This window comes from Lynx canadensis, chromosome C1 (genome assembly GCF_007474595.2).
Source record: "Lynx canadensis isolate LIC74 chromosome C1, mLynCan4.pri.v2, whole genome shotgun sequence".
NCBI classification, from domain to species: Eukaryota; Metazoa; Chordata; class Mammalia; order Carnivora; family Felidae; genus Lynx; species Lynx canadensis.
This window is the reverse complement of record NC_044310.1, coordinates 104,174,283-104,188,246: the sequence shown is the minus strand read 5'-3', so window position 1 is coordinate 104,188,246 and position 13,964 is coordinate 104,174,283. Positions and strand designations below refer to the sequence as shown.

At 47.0% G+C, this 13,964-nt stretch overlaps 1 non-coding gene across 1 annotated transcript; it reads left to right on the top strand.

The window, feature by feature from the left end:
* The first annotated feature begins 11,709 nt into the window (after positions 1-11,709).
* On the top strand, positions 11,710-11,782 carry TRNAV-CAC. The gene has a single exon. It is a non-coding gene; the product is annotated as a tRNA-Val (tRNA).
* Positions 11,783-13,964: the final 2,182 nt, after the last annotated feature.

Sequence of the window (13,964 nt, the reverse complement as noted above, 5' to 3'; positions counted from 1 at the left end):
ACCTAGATTCACAGATAATCTCGAGATGCCCTAACCCTCTCCTCTCCCCACCCCCATTCTGTGGACAACTGGAGGCAGCAGCAGCTGGAAGAAAATGTCAAGGATTTGGGTCAAGAGTAAGTCAGAATGACGTTGCAGACTATTCATCAGCTCTTCTGCACATGGCCATTTTCCTTGAAGATGAAGATTCAGAAATCTCAGAGAATAGAATTTATTTTATATACATTCTGTTGCCTGTCATTTTTTTTTAACAAATCAAAATCACAAAACTGTCTCCAGCTAAAAGGAAACTCAGTATGTCCACTATATTTACATCCCAGGGTGATATCAACAAAGTCCAGGTGCGTCACTTCATTCCAAAATTAAATGTTATTGAGGGGCGCCTGGCTGGCTCAGCCCAAAGAGTGTACGATTCTTGATTTTGGGGTCCTGAGTTCGAGCACCCTGTTGGGTGTGTAGAGGTTACTTAAAATATTAACAATTTAAAGGTTATTGAGTACCTGGTGTTAGGTACAAAAACTACATCGTGTTTCACACTCTGGGAACTGAGATAACTCAGGCAAAAATTCTGCCTTCACAGGCATCTGTAAAGTCTGTAAGTAGAACAGCAGTCTCACATGCCTAATTGTTGGGGACCCAAAGAAACGATGGTATAATCTCTCCAGAGAAGGATCCTGAGAGTTTGCTGTTCACCCTTATATTTCCCGTACAGGTCTAGCAGAAGTTCCATCCTAGAGGTCTCTGTTTAGAATACACAGGGAGAAACAGAGTATCTACATGGAACTGGTAGGTTTCAGGTAACTCCGCTCTCATTTGGGCTTTTGTTTGTTTTTCCTGAAAAATTCCTTATATTTGAAAATAAGTACCCATTGACTTGTCTTTTGCAAGCAGCTATAAAAGCAGGACATCTTATTCTGAAGCTCTGAAACACATAAAGTAGCCTTAAACTTACTAGATTTCCAGGCTAGAAGGCTGATTTGTGTAAGAAGGACAAACCCTGGGTGGCAGTGTCACAGATCAGGAATTCTACGTTCTCTCTTATCCGGCAAGGGAACGAATGCAGAAATGAAAACGAGAGAGGCAAATGTCTGGGAGGAGTCAAGAGCCCCAAACGGGGATTTCCTCTCTGTATTGAGCTCTCAAGATTTTACATGTGGTGAATGTGCAGAAGGAAACCATCACATAGTAACCATTAACCTGTGTTACATGTAAGAAGCAAAGGGTCTGGGGGGCAAGTGGCGTTTGAAGTTGTGATCAAAGCACAATAAGATACTAGTGCCAGATGGAAAGTAGTTTCCTGTAGGGGATATAACTAATTAGCCGTCTTCTTTAAGATTGATGGAGCATGCAGCTTTAAGGATAGCAAGTTACTCGTGATCCCATTATAATATCTCGCTAGCTAACCTTGGGTGCTTTGGCCTGTGGAGGCGGCTTTCCACCCTAAGCCTTTTTAACCCATTTATCTAGGTGTAAGGAATTCTTGAACTTCCTTCCCATGTGGCAGGAAAGGATCCTTTAGATAGGTGTGTACAGCAGACTAGTGACTTACATTTTCTTGTACCAGTAGGTAGTATTGAGGACTGTCACACCCTTCTGTAAGGGGGAGTCCAGGACTCAGCCGTTCAGTCTCCCATGTTTTACAGTCCATTTCCTTCAAAATTATTCACATTGAAACATTTCAAACCTACAGAAAAGTTGGAAGAATACAACTAACACCTGTATTCTGTTCATCTGAATTCAACAATTAACATTCATTTGCTTTTTCTGTCTACATGCACCCATACTTGCATTCCTATTGCTTTAGTAAATGTAAGCCCACTTCGCGCCTAAATACTTCAGCATGTATTTCCTGATATTAAGGGCATTATCCTACACAACAATAATACAATTCAATTATCAAATCTAAGTACAATATTAATCCAGTAATGTTACCTAATATATGCTGCAGATATAATTTTCCCTTTGTTTAAAAAATGTTCTATCTATATAAACATGTATGTGTATACATACAGATGCATTTAACATCTGTGTCTATATCATGTAAATATGAGAGACAGATTAAGGATTAAGAGTGTGTATTGTGGTACTGATATTTCCCCAGGATCTAATTAAAGTTCCTAAATTGCACTTCCATCCCTACTACCTGGAACTGTCCCCCGATGTCTTTGTTTTTGTTTTTTTTGTTTTTTTTTTAATTTTACTTTTTATTTTTTTAAATTTACATCCAAATTAGTTAGCATATAGTGCAACAATGATTTCAGGAGTAGATTCCTTAGTGCCCCTTCCCCATTTAGCCCATCCCCCCTCCTACAACCCCTCCAGTAACCCTCAGTATCTTCTCCATATTTATGAGTCTTCTGTTTTGTCCCCCTCCCTGTTTTTGTATTTTTGTTTCCCTTCCCTTATGTGTTCATCTGTTTTGTCTCTTAAAGTCCTCATATGAGTAAAGTCATATGATTTTTGTCTTTCTCTAATTTCACTTAGCATAATACTCTCCAGTTCCATCCACATAGTAGCAAATGGCAAGATTTCATTCTTTTTGATTGCCAAGTAATACTCCATTGTATATATATACCACTTCTTCTTTATCCATTCATCCATCAATGGACATTGGGCTCTTTACATATTTTGGCTGCTATAAACATGGGGGTACATGTGTCCCTTTGAAACAGCACACCCATATCCCATGGATAAATACCTAGTAGTGCAATTGCTGGGTCGTAGGGTAGTTCTATTTTTAGTTTTTTGAAGAACCTCCATACTGTTTTCCAGAATGGCTGCACCAGCTTGCATTCCCATGTTTTTGTTGTTTCTGATGGCATTCCATTTTTGAAGAGGACAGCCTAGTTATCTTGTTCAATATCCTACCTTCTGATCAAACAACATTTCTGAAAAGAACAACACATTAAGTATTTGTGTTTTCTATAGCATCCTGTCCAGAAGTAAACTAAGAACAAAGCAACAAAATGTGAATACTCTTACAGAGGAAATATGAAAGGAAATGCATCTGCCAGCAGGGTGAGCACTCTGTGTTGTGGCAGCAGTAACCTCGGCTCCGATCCAAAACGTAGCGTCTGGTGTCTGTCTGAACAGCAACTGACTCATCTTTCAGTTCGCTTTCAATCCCCAGCACTGGCTGTGACCCTGTTTTGCCACCAGGGATTTACCACTGACTCGTGGTCAGAAGGGAAGGAAAACCCACCCACAGTAAACACTCCTAGAGCCAGGTGTGTGGGAAACCTGGCTGTGCTCCACGTCTGCGCATGTGCAGAAGCTACTACAAACTGCTTCCTCTCAGGGAGTCTTGTCTGTCATTTCCGTTGACGAAATGGTGCTGTTGTAGCTGTTTTTCTGGTTGAGATATTTAAAATTATGGGGGCTTTTTAGGAGAAATGAGGATGAGCTTCGCGTGTTTTAATTAAAATCCAAACTCCTTGCCATAGGTCTCTATGTCTCCATTCCCCATCAATATGGACACTGTTTTGTTTTGGGGTTTTTTTTGATATCTATTTTTGAGAGAGAGAGAGCACAGGCAGGCAAGGGGCAGAGAGAAAGGGAGACACAGAATCTGAGGCAGGCTCCAAGCTGTCAGCACAGAGCTCATCGTGGGGCTCAAACTCACGAACTGTGAGGTCATGACCTGAGCTGAAGTCGGACACTTAACTGACTGAGCTACCCAGGCACCCTATATAGGTACTAGTTCTAACACCATTTATTGAAACTATTTCCTTCCCTCATTAACTATTTTTTATGAAAACCAGTTGACCAAGTAGATGTCAATTTCAGGGCTCTCAGTTCAGCCTATTTGTGTACCCTGCTGCCACTAGCACATTGCCTCGCCTACCATAACTTCTCGTAAGTCCTAAATCAGGTAGCACAAGTCCTCTAGTTCTGCTCTTCTTTTTCAACAGCTCAACTCTGAAAAAATGTAAAACTCTATGTAACAGTCACACAGGTTAAGATGTGCTGGCATTTCATTCCTCTCATTTCAGTGTAGGACACATGCCCTCCTATGCACTGGTTGACTCTCGTGGTCAAAGATTCTCTATCGGACCCTCTGGGAAGAATAAATCTGTTGTCTGCAGTCTGAGGAAGAGGCTGTCTACAACACTCAGCAGAGTCTGGATTTTTCCTGAACAAAAAAAATTTAGATCACTTTTCTGGCCTTTGATTTTAGGAACCATTTACTATGAAATAAAGCCTTGTGTTATTTACACTTTTTCTTTCTAGGAACATAGGGGCCTACGGAAGATCTCTAATTGGCTAACCTGAGTGTGAGATCTGATGTTGCAAATTGGAGATTTAAGAAAAGACTTGACTTTTGGGGCGCCTGGGTGTCTCAGTTGACTAAGCGTCCAACTTCGGCTCAGGTCATGATCTCATGGTTCGTGGGTGCTGACAGCTCAGAGCCTGGAGCCTGCTTCAGATTCTGTGTCTCCCTTTCTCTCTGCCCCTCCACCTCTTGTGCTCTCTCTCTCTCTCAAATATAAAGATGCATTAAAAAATTAAAAAAAAAGAACTTTTTTCTAAATAAAAGAGGATGAAAGAGAGGCAAACATGCTGAGTGGAAAGAATAGTCTGGAATCAAAACACTAACGTTAGGATTTGGCACTGAATGTCAGATTTTGAGAAAGTGAGAGAATAGACTAGGAAAGAAAAAAAGATCTAGGAAAAAGAGATCTTTTCCTTAGTGGAAACAACAGATAATTAGGGTCCCTTTTATGACAGCGTTCATTTGCTAATATATAATTCTTCTTTTCCATCTTTGTAAATGTGATACTGTTGAGCTTAGTGTGTTATATGTTTTTCTGGAATGTATATGTTTATTATTATTATTTTTTTTTTTTAATTTTTTTTTCAACGTTTATTTATCTTTGGGACAGAGAGAGACAGAGCATGAATGGGGGAGGGGCAGAGAGAGAGGGAGACACAGAATCGGAAACAGGCTCCAGGCTCTGAGCCATCAGCCCAGAGCCCGACGCGGGGCTCGAACCCACGGACCGTGAGATCGTGACCTGGCTGAAGTCGGACGCTTAACCGACTGCGCCACCCAGGCGCCCCTGTTTATTATTTTTTAAGTAAGCTGTACACCCAACATGGGACTTGAACTCATGACCTTGAGATCGAGAGTGCCAGGCCCTACTGACTGTTAGTCAGGTGCCCCTGGAATGTATATTTTTAAAAAATGACTATTATACTTCAAATATTCATCTGTGAACCTCCTAACCTCATACATGGCCCTATCTACTGTACATTGAGAGTAAAATGGGTCCCACCTGGGGATGTACCTGGGAAAGTGCAATTAAAATTAAGGAGGGGGTTGTGAGGGTATCAAGAATGATAGCTTTCCTTAATGTAGCAGTTTTCCTACTTCCTTCACACCTGATCTTCCCTTCCTTCCTCCCTCTCTTCCTCCCTTCAAAAGTTTAAGTAATTGCTACACTCACCCCGGGGCTCGAACTTGACCTGGAGATCAAGAATCACATGTTCCTTCAACTGAGCCATCCAGGGGCCTCCTTTCTTCTTTAAGTAAGGGCAAATGAAAAAAGTATTCAGTTGCACCCTTGGAATCCATAGAAATCCTGGCTAAGGAAGTTCAAGGCAAGATTGGGGATTGCCTACTCACTGGTAGCCTGACCAAGGTTGTCTGTCTGTTTACTTTAGCAAGGAGACTCAACTCACTTTCACCAGACATGGGAAGACAGGGATCCAGATGAGATTGATTTATGGTAACTTTAGGTCCTGAAATCTCACAGGCTTTCTTCCCTTCCTAACAGGAGGGAATGGCTGCCTTTCTTTCTGGCCAGGACTCTTTTGGGGCCCCTTGTGGACATGTCCGAGGTAGCAGCTGGCTTCTATGTGTCTCTCCCAATCTGGTTGTTTTGAATGACCAGAAGTGACCCACGACATAACTCCCTGCCTGTGGGACCGAAAGGCTCTGGAGAGCAGCGCAAGCCACAGAGACTACAATCAGCGAGGTTGCTGATCATTCACTTGCTCCCTGGGTTTCAGGTAAAGAACAAAGTGCTATCTCTGTATCTTCTCTGCAGGCTAAACTGAAAGAAGTGTGAGGTTCCAAAAGGGTCATGAAGAACCTTGCTGAGTTGACTCAAACTCCAGCCTGGCCTGGAAGGCCAGGCTTGAATGAGGCTGATTTTAGGATAAAAGCAAAGAAAAGGAGCAAAGGTAGCATAGCCGGAAGATGCTGAGACTAAAGTCTCAAATCTTAATCTCTGAATGAGCTCAGGGCCAAGACTTGAATCAGTTTCCCGCATTTATGAAGAAGGTTATTAACCCCAATTCAGACAAGGGGCAGGAGTTTATCAGTGGTTCTTAATGGAGGGTCATCTTGCCCAGCCCCGCCCCTTTTCCCACTAGGACATTTGGCAATGTCTAGAAACTTTGGATTATCACAACTTGAGGATGTGTTTGGCTTCTACTGGCATTGAGTACACAGGGAAGCCCCAGCCTGCAGTGCACCAAAATGGCATAGAATTCATGGGAAACCCCTCCACAAGGAAGAATTACCGTATCAGTGGTGTAATGTTGAGAACCCCTGGTGTAGATCAATGTCCCCACTTTATCTACAAGATAACACTAATTACCAACTTAATGGACATGGAGTCTGAGGAAAGCTGGTGTCAGAACGAACTCAGAGTTTGGCCGGGGCACACGGGAGGATGTCGGCATCAATTAAGTTGGGAGAGCTGGCAGGGGCGGCAGGCTGTAGGGGAAGGACACAGAATCCAGTTCGGGGCACACGGGAGGATGTCGGCATCAATTAAGTTGGGAGAGCTGGCAGGGGCGGCAGGCTGTAGGGGAAGGACACAGAATCCAGTTCAGGGCAGCCGAGGCTTCCTTGAAAGCCGTCATCGCCTCTGTCGCTGCAAGTCCTTTGGGGGATGTTGGGGACCGCTGGGGCTCACGCTGGGGCGCCTCCCCTCCTGCCTCATCGTGGAGACCTTCTGTCCTCACGGGGCAGTCTGGAAAAGTCTGGGTTGTGGACAAAGGCTGGTATATATACAACTACGAAGTTGGGGAGGTAAAGACAAAAGGGAGGCCTCCAGGGGGACTTTGCTGTGATAAAGAGGACTCCGGAGATACCTGATACCTGAGGCCTTGCTATTGTCCAGCTAAGGTGGTTTTTCCCTCTAGCAAAGCATTAGCATTAAGATAGTGGGGAGTTCCTGGGAAACATTTTACTCTGCTGGCCTCAAGTATGAGTCAATGGGCTGCAGGTTATAAGGAGACTTAGTTTCCTGCCATTTCCTTCTGCCTTTGTTCTCCATATCACTGTGGAGAGGCGATGTTGGGGCTCCAGGAAACCGAGTCTCCAGGTTTCTAGACATTAGGCTATTGATAAGACCGCCTTTTTCTTGTAATTTACTGAGATATTTGTAAACGGATGGAGACCCAAGTCCTGTATGACTGTGATCTCTATCAGCTGGCCATTTGTTTTCTTTCCTTTCCTTTGTCCTGGGGCAGCCAGGAGTGCCTGAGGAATGTCACACACATCCCATGGGATGTGCTAGCGTGCTAGCTTGTATTTTGCCCTCAGCCTGCCTGAGGCTCCCTTGTCAGAGATCTCTTTTAAGCAAGGCCCTGATCAGAACTCGGATTGTCGCCCCCCCCCCCCCAAAACATTTTGAGACTTACATTGTTTCCATCTCAGTTGGAATCCTTTGTTTCCAGGCTTCCAATGCTCAGAGCAAAAAACCTTAAGAGAGTTCTTTTTGACTCCAATGTAGTACTCAACCCCCACATCTAGTTAGTCAGGAATTTGTGTTTTCCACATCTAATTAATTAGTCAGGAATTAATTCATCAAGTATGGATGTTGATCTACACGTTCCTCCTCTTTCTTGATTTCTGAATAGGTCAAACAATGCTCGATAAAAGTGGGGAGATCGATTTAAACAAGCGATCCTTGGCTCACTCAAGGTCTTAGGTTCCAGACAGTCTGAGGATGGTTGGGTGATGTGATCTGATGCTTGGGTCGAGAGCGAACAGTCAAGAAAGAATTCTTCAGACATTTTCAGTGCAAAAAGGTGGTTTTATTAAAACATGGGGACAGGACCTATGGGCAGAAAGAGCTGCATTGAGATTGTGAGGAGTGACTGATTATATAGAGTTTTCTATCCTATGGAGATGAAGGTGACATTAGAGCTCCAGGAAATTGAGTGTATAAGGTTCCTGGAGGTCTGGCGATTATTAACGTTGTGCTTTTCTTGTAAACCATTAAGATGATGGGGAAAAAAAAAAACCCTGACCTTGACAGGGAAAAATTATGTTATAAGACGGCCAACTGTAAAGGGCAAACATAGCTAGCCTCCTGTACCCCAAGAGTAAACTCTGACCTATGTAAGCTTAGAAGGACCCCAGCGTATGAGATGCTGAACCAGTGTTTGTTTTGGGCTTTCATAGAAGTGCTGCTCCTGTTCCCTAAATATTAGTTCTGCTTAAAACCACATTTGCTAAGTTACTGGGAGATAAAACTCCCTCTTAACTGCTTGTTTGAGCTTCTGTAAACCTGCTTGGGGTAACCACCCTTCCCCATTCTCGGGCACCGCATTCTGTTCGAACTAGATAGAAAACTAATATTATAAACAATATGATTCAGCATTCAACTAGCTAGAGTCAACAAGTTATATTGTAAGGGTTAAATTGTAGTGTAGGGCTAATGCTTAGCTTGAAAAATAACAGCTTTGTGTTGACACTGAAGGTTAAGAGATAACAGCCTTGCTTTGCTCTGGTAAACTACGCCTCATACCCTTGTAAATTAGGCTTCACCAGTTAAGGCACAGTTAGGCAACTGTTTCTAACTCATCTGGAACCTGTTTCTTTGTTCTGTTCCCAGGTGATGATAAAACGATGTGATCGGTTATAAAAACTCTGTACCCCGGCTGTTCGGGGCCGCACTCTTATCAAGAGTATTGGTCCCGATCGATCGGTCGGCCTTGCCTCTCATTGTAATAAACTTTGTTGTGACTGTCACTGGTGCCCGTAGCATTCTGTTTCAGGAGTCGTGTGGATGCAATAATATTTTAAAATTCTTCAGGACTGTGTGATTGGTGCCCGCCTTATATTTTAAAGACCTACAACATTGTGTGATTGGTGCCCGCCCTTTCAAACTGCCACCCTTTGCAACCCGACTGGTCAATACAGCCTTTATAAGACATTCCCAAAGCTTGTTCGGGGCCAGACTTTTGGGACCTGTTGTATTTCCCTGTCTGGCCTGGCCGCAATAAACTTGTTTTGATCCTGTTTTTGCTGTCCAGAGTTCATAAGCGATCGCGACCTACAACACCGACAGGACTGATAGGGAATTCCAGCCCCTGCCCCGAAGACTCTCCTTCCGGGATCTTCTTCCTGCCCCACTTGCCGCATGCCAAATTGCCACCAACGCGGAAGTAGCAGGCTATAGATTGCCCCCATGCTTATGCTCGGGGCTCAGATCTTTGGAGAGACCGTCTCCCCTGAGCCCACTGATGTAAATAAATCTCCAATCCTCCAAGATCTCCTGGCTCTGTAACAAAGACAGTGACACACTGATGGAGTTTCATATCCTGCATGACTGTGATCTTTTGATCTTTAGGGGTTGACCATTGTCTTTTCTTTGTTCCTGGGCAGATATTAGTGCTTGAGGAATGGGGGTGGGGTATGTAGGGTGTCACTTTGCCTTTCCCCTCAGCTTGCCTTTTGTTATCTCATCGGTGGAGGTGATGAGGTTTTGGGTGATAGTGGGGTTCGTGGGGTCCGGAGCCGATGGCCAAGAAAGAATTCTTGAAGCTGTCTTTGATGCAACAAGGTGAATTTATTGAAGCACGGGGACAACAGCCATGGGCAGAAAGAGCTGCCCAGGGACCATGAGGCCATGAGGAGAGACTGGTTATATACTATGGGGTTGGGGGAGGTAAAGTCCAAGGGAAGTTTCCAGTGAGATTTTCATATGCTAAAGACTCACAGGATAGTGGAGGCCTGGCTATTGTCAAGCTAGGGTTGTTTTCCCTCTAGCAAAGCATTAGCATTAAGACAGCAGGGGGTTCCTAGAGAAACTTACTCTGTTGGCCTCAAGTATTTGTCAATGGGCTGCAGGGTTTAAGGAAACAGTTCTATCTGCCATTTCCTTCTGCCTTTGTTTCCCCCCATCTCTATGCAGGGGTGATGGAGACTTAGGTCCTGCAGGACTATGATCTCTATCAGTTAACCATTGGATTTCCCCCTTTCCTTTGTTCTTGGGCAGCCAGGAGTGCCCAGGAGTATCACACATGTCCTACATGGGGGGGGGGGGGAGAAGTTTTCAGCCTGTCAGTTTGCCTTTTGCTCCCTCATCAGGGGTGGCTTGTCTTTGGCTCTGCCCCCAACTTCACCCTCTTACTGGCCTGTATCCTGTGTGCACCTCCTCCCCTGTAGCAGAGTCAGGAGCCCCACACATTCCTGTTCAACCTGCAGGGAAGCGACAGGTTCCTTGGCGGAGTTTGGAAGGACCCCGAGAGGTGCGAGTGTGCATGGAGTGAGCTTGTGGTTTCCTCACTGACTGCAGCCATTCACACTCCTGTAGAAGAAATGGCACCCGCTCCCTCTCTTCTGTCTTGATGGGGCCCCCAAATCCCACAAAACAGAAAAATGATGAATCTTCTCTAACTGGGCAGAGAAAGAGGAAGATAGATCAAGGAGGGAAAGGGAATAATGGCATTAAATTTCCTGATCTAAAGCTACCATAAAGTCTGCCTCCTCTAGGAGCTGGCCATCCAGTCACTGATGAGAATGATATGGTCCATTCCTGTTCTGGTCTCCAGTTTGGGCCAAAGTTGAAAAAGGCCAACCACCTCGGTGGGGTGTCTAATAAAGCCATTAGATCAAATTACTCAGTCGAATTTTTGTTCTTTAACAGAGGCAAACCTGAAAACGTTTCAGACATTACTTTTCTCTGAAAACTATCCCTGCCTCTGCTGAAATTCACACTGTAAGACCTGGTCAGTACGGAAACTAAAGACGAAAAAAAAAAAAAAAAAAGGTTGGGGTGTTGCAAAAGTTGAAATAAAACTGCCCCTAAAAAAGAATCTAAGACCTATGAGGAGAAATCCTGTGATCACAAAATATGCACGGAGCGTCCCTGGGTCCTCCACCTTCTGGCAAATCCTGAAACTCTTGTGGTTTATATTTGGCCTGGTCGCCTAAGTGTATTTACCACAGGCCAGAAAACATGATTTGGTCTATATTGGATATTTGACATTTTCAAACAGACAAATGCCCTAAGATGTCAACCTATGTTACCGAACCTGCTAAAAGACGAAAGTGTGATTAAAATATTGAACTAAATGAGCCGGGTAGAATAAGCGACGGCGGCAGGAATCAGAAGGACCCCACTGCCAGGAGGGTCGCGGCGCGACGCAGAGCCAAAGTGTTCGCGGAGGAAGAGCGCACACCCGACGTCTGCCCTGGGGCCCCTCTTACTGCAGGCGGACACTGCGTTCGTTGCGGTTCCCAAGGCCAGGCTGCTGAGGGCGCTAGGGTACCGTCCTCGGGGGCGGGGGGCGGGGCGGCGCGGGGTCCTTTGCCGGGGCCGCTTGGGGGGCGCGGGCTCCTCGCTCGCAGGGGCGCGGCTGTTTCCAGGGCCTTGGGCGGTTCGAGCGAAGTCGGCGGGCCCGATAGTTGTGGCCGAAATGCCGCTTTTGGGGGTTAGAGCCGGAGACTAGGCCGCCTGGCTCGTTTCCGTAGTGTAGTGGTTATCACGTTCGCCTCACACGCTAAAGGTCCCCGGTTCGAAACCGGGCGGAAACAGCTTGCTTCTTTTTACCACTACCCCCCCCAACCCCCCCATCTATTGTCCTTTAAACCGCAAAAAGAACGAGGGCCGGAGTCCCACCGCCACCTGAAAGCCTTCTCAGCACTCGACCACCAGGCCTGGCCGCTGTGTGTCTGCTCCCAGTCACCTTGGAGAGCGGGCCACACCCACTTAGTCACTCCAACAAGGGCACGCAGGACGAGGCCCACTTCAGGTTACCTCTACTTCCACGCATCCGCTGGCCTGCTCATCTGGCGCCTCCGTCTGCCCCACGGGCTCACAGCGACCGTGGCTCTGAAAAGCAGCACGTTCTTCCCTGGGCGGCACACTTGCGCAACAGGTGTATGTATTTATTTGCCTGACAGAACGCAAAGAACACAAACCAGCTGCACCTGGGACCCGAGCCAAAGACGCGTAGGTGAGGCGTTTCAGGCTCCACCTAATGAGCCCATGGGGACACCAAAGGAGCCCGTCCCCGCGCCGTCATCAGGACAGCTCTGGAGCTACTTCGGAAGTCGCCAAGTAGAGGGACTCCGCCCCCCCCCCCCCCCCCCCGCTGAGAGCCGAGTCCGCACCTTACCCATCAGCAAACGAGGCTCAGAAAGAGAGCACGGCCTTGGCTCTGCAACACACACGGCTCCAGCTGGACTAGAGTGTGGCACAGGCCAGTCACCTTGTGGTCAGGGCCCAAGGGGTCGCTGAGGCTGGAAGAGGTGGTGAGCAGCAGGGCAAGGGCTGGGAGCCTTGTGCGGCTGCATTCAGCCCTGCGCCGCTGGGAATCGCCTCCGCTTGTGCTCTGTCCGCCTGGGAAATGTCACCTTGACTTTCAGGGTTTTCATCTGCAGGGGCCGAAGCAGGGATCCTGTGTGGGTGGATTCCCCCCGGGATCGGATCGGTGGGATGGGATTTGGATTTTTCACCGCTACTGCTCAGGTTCGATTCCAATCCAGGAGACTTTGTGGTGCTGTCTCCATACTTAGGATTTGCCTTTTCATCCCCCAAAGTCTGGTGTGCACCCAGGGACGCTTGCAGAAGTGGCTGTGCACTGAGCCCCTAAAATACGGGAGGTCAGGAGTCCGGGTCCTTGTAATGGCCAGGCTGGGAGAGGAGAGCTGGGATGAGAAGCCAGGCCAGCGGCTCCCTTCCATTCACCTCAGAAACCCAAGGTCTCACTTCAAGCGTTTTCCTCTAAAGAGAACCTGGGACTTGACTTTGTCACTCCTTTCAAACAAACAAACAAACAAACAAACTTTGAAACATACCAAAACAGTTGCCAGAATGGTCACATCCTATATCCCTCACCCAGGTGCACCAGTTAACATTTCCCCACATTTGCTTTCTCATTCTCGCTCCACATGTACAGACAGGACTTGTGCAGTCATCTCCAGATGATTGGTCCGTGGTTGCTCCTTTGCCTTGGGCAGTGTCCCGCAGAACCAGCTTCTGCAGGACCTTTCCTCCAGGGCCAGGGGAGGGCTTTGTCCTCTGGAGGAGAGCCCTCCTGTTCCTTCAGGAAGCAGACACCTGTTCCCTTCAGGCTGTAGAGAAGCTTCAGGCAGGCAGGCGGTTCGGTTCTTCGGCTCTCCTGGAGAGGGCAGGCCAGGCGTGCCCTGTGCTTGTAGGAACACGTCCAGGTTGTCGTGCCCCCAGCACCGGCTGCCCTCCGGACTCCTCCTGGTGGCTTTGGTGGGCAGTGGATCTAGGGTGAGCCTGAGCTCTCGAACCCGCCACCCGGGGAGAGACCCTTCAGGGAAGTGCAGCTGCTGCCCCCTGGATCCTCCTGCCCTCCAGGCTCTCCTGCCCTGCAGGGATCTTCAAGGGTCCTGGCCCAACAGAAGGTGAAGAATCCTTTCCCCGTGGTGGGAGGATGAGGGGGAGCGGGTGGGAAAATCTTCAAGGGGAAGGGGAAGTTTTCAAGAGCTTTCCAGGATTGTCTGCCTCGGCACTGTCAGGTAGGTGGCTGCCCTGTGATAATGGTGCTTGGTCTTATCTCGTCCTGTCCTTGAGCTTGTCCTGGCTCCACTCTGAGTCCAAGCAGACACAGGCAACCTGATTTGTGGTGTGTATTCAGTTGAGCCCCTTCCCCAAGTGGGGTAGTGACTGAGCTTCTATTTCCAGGACCCAAGGGGGGCGTGCAAGGACGCTATTGATGGGGTTTTGTCCCCCTCACCCTTTTCT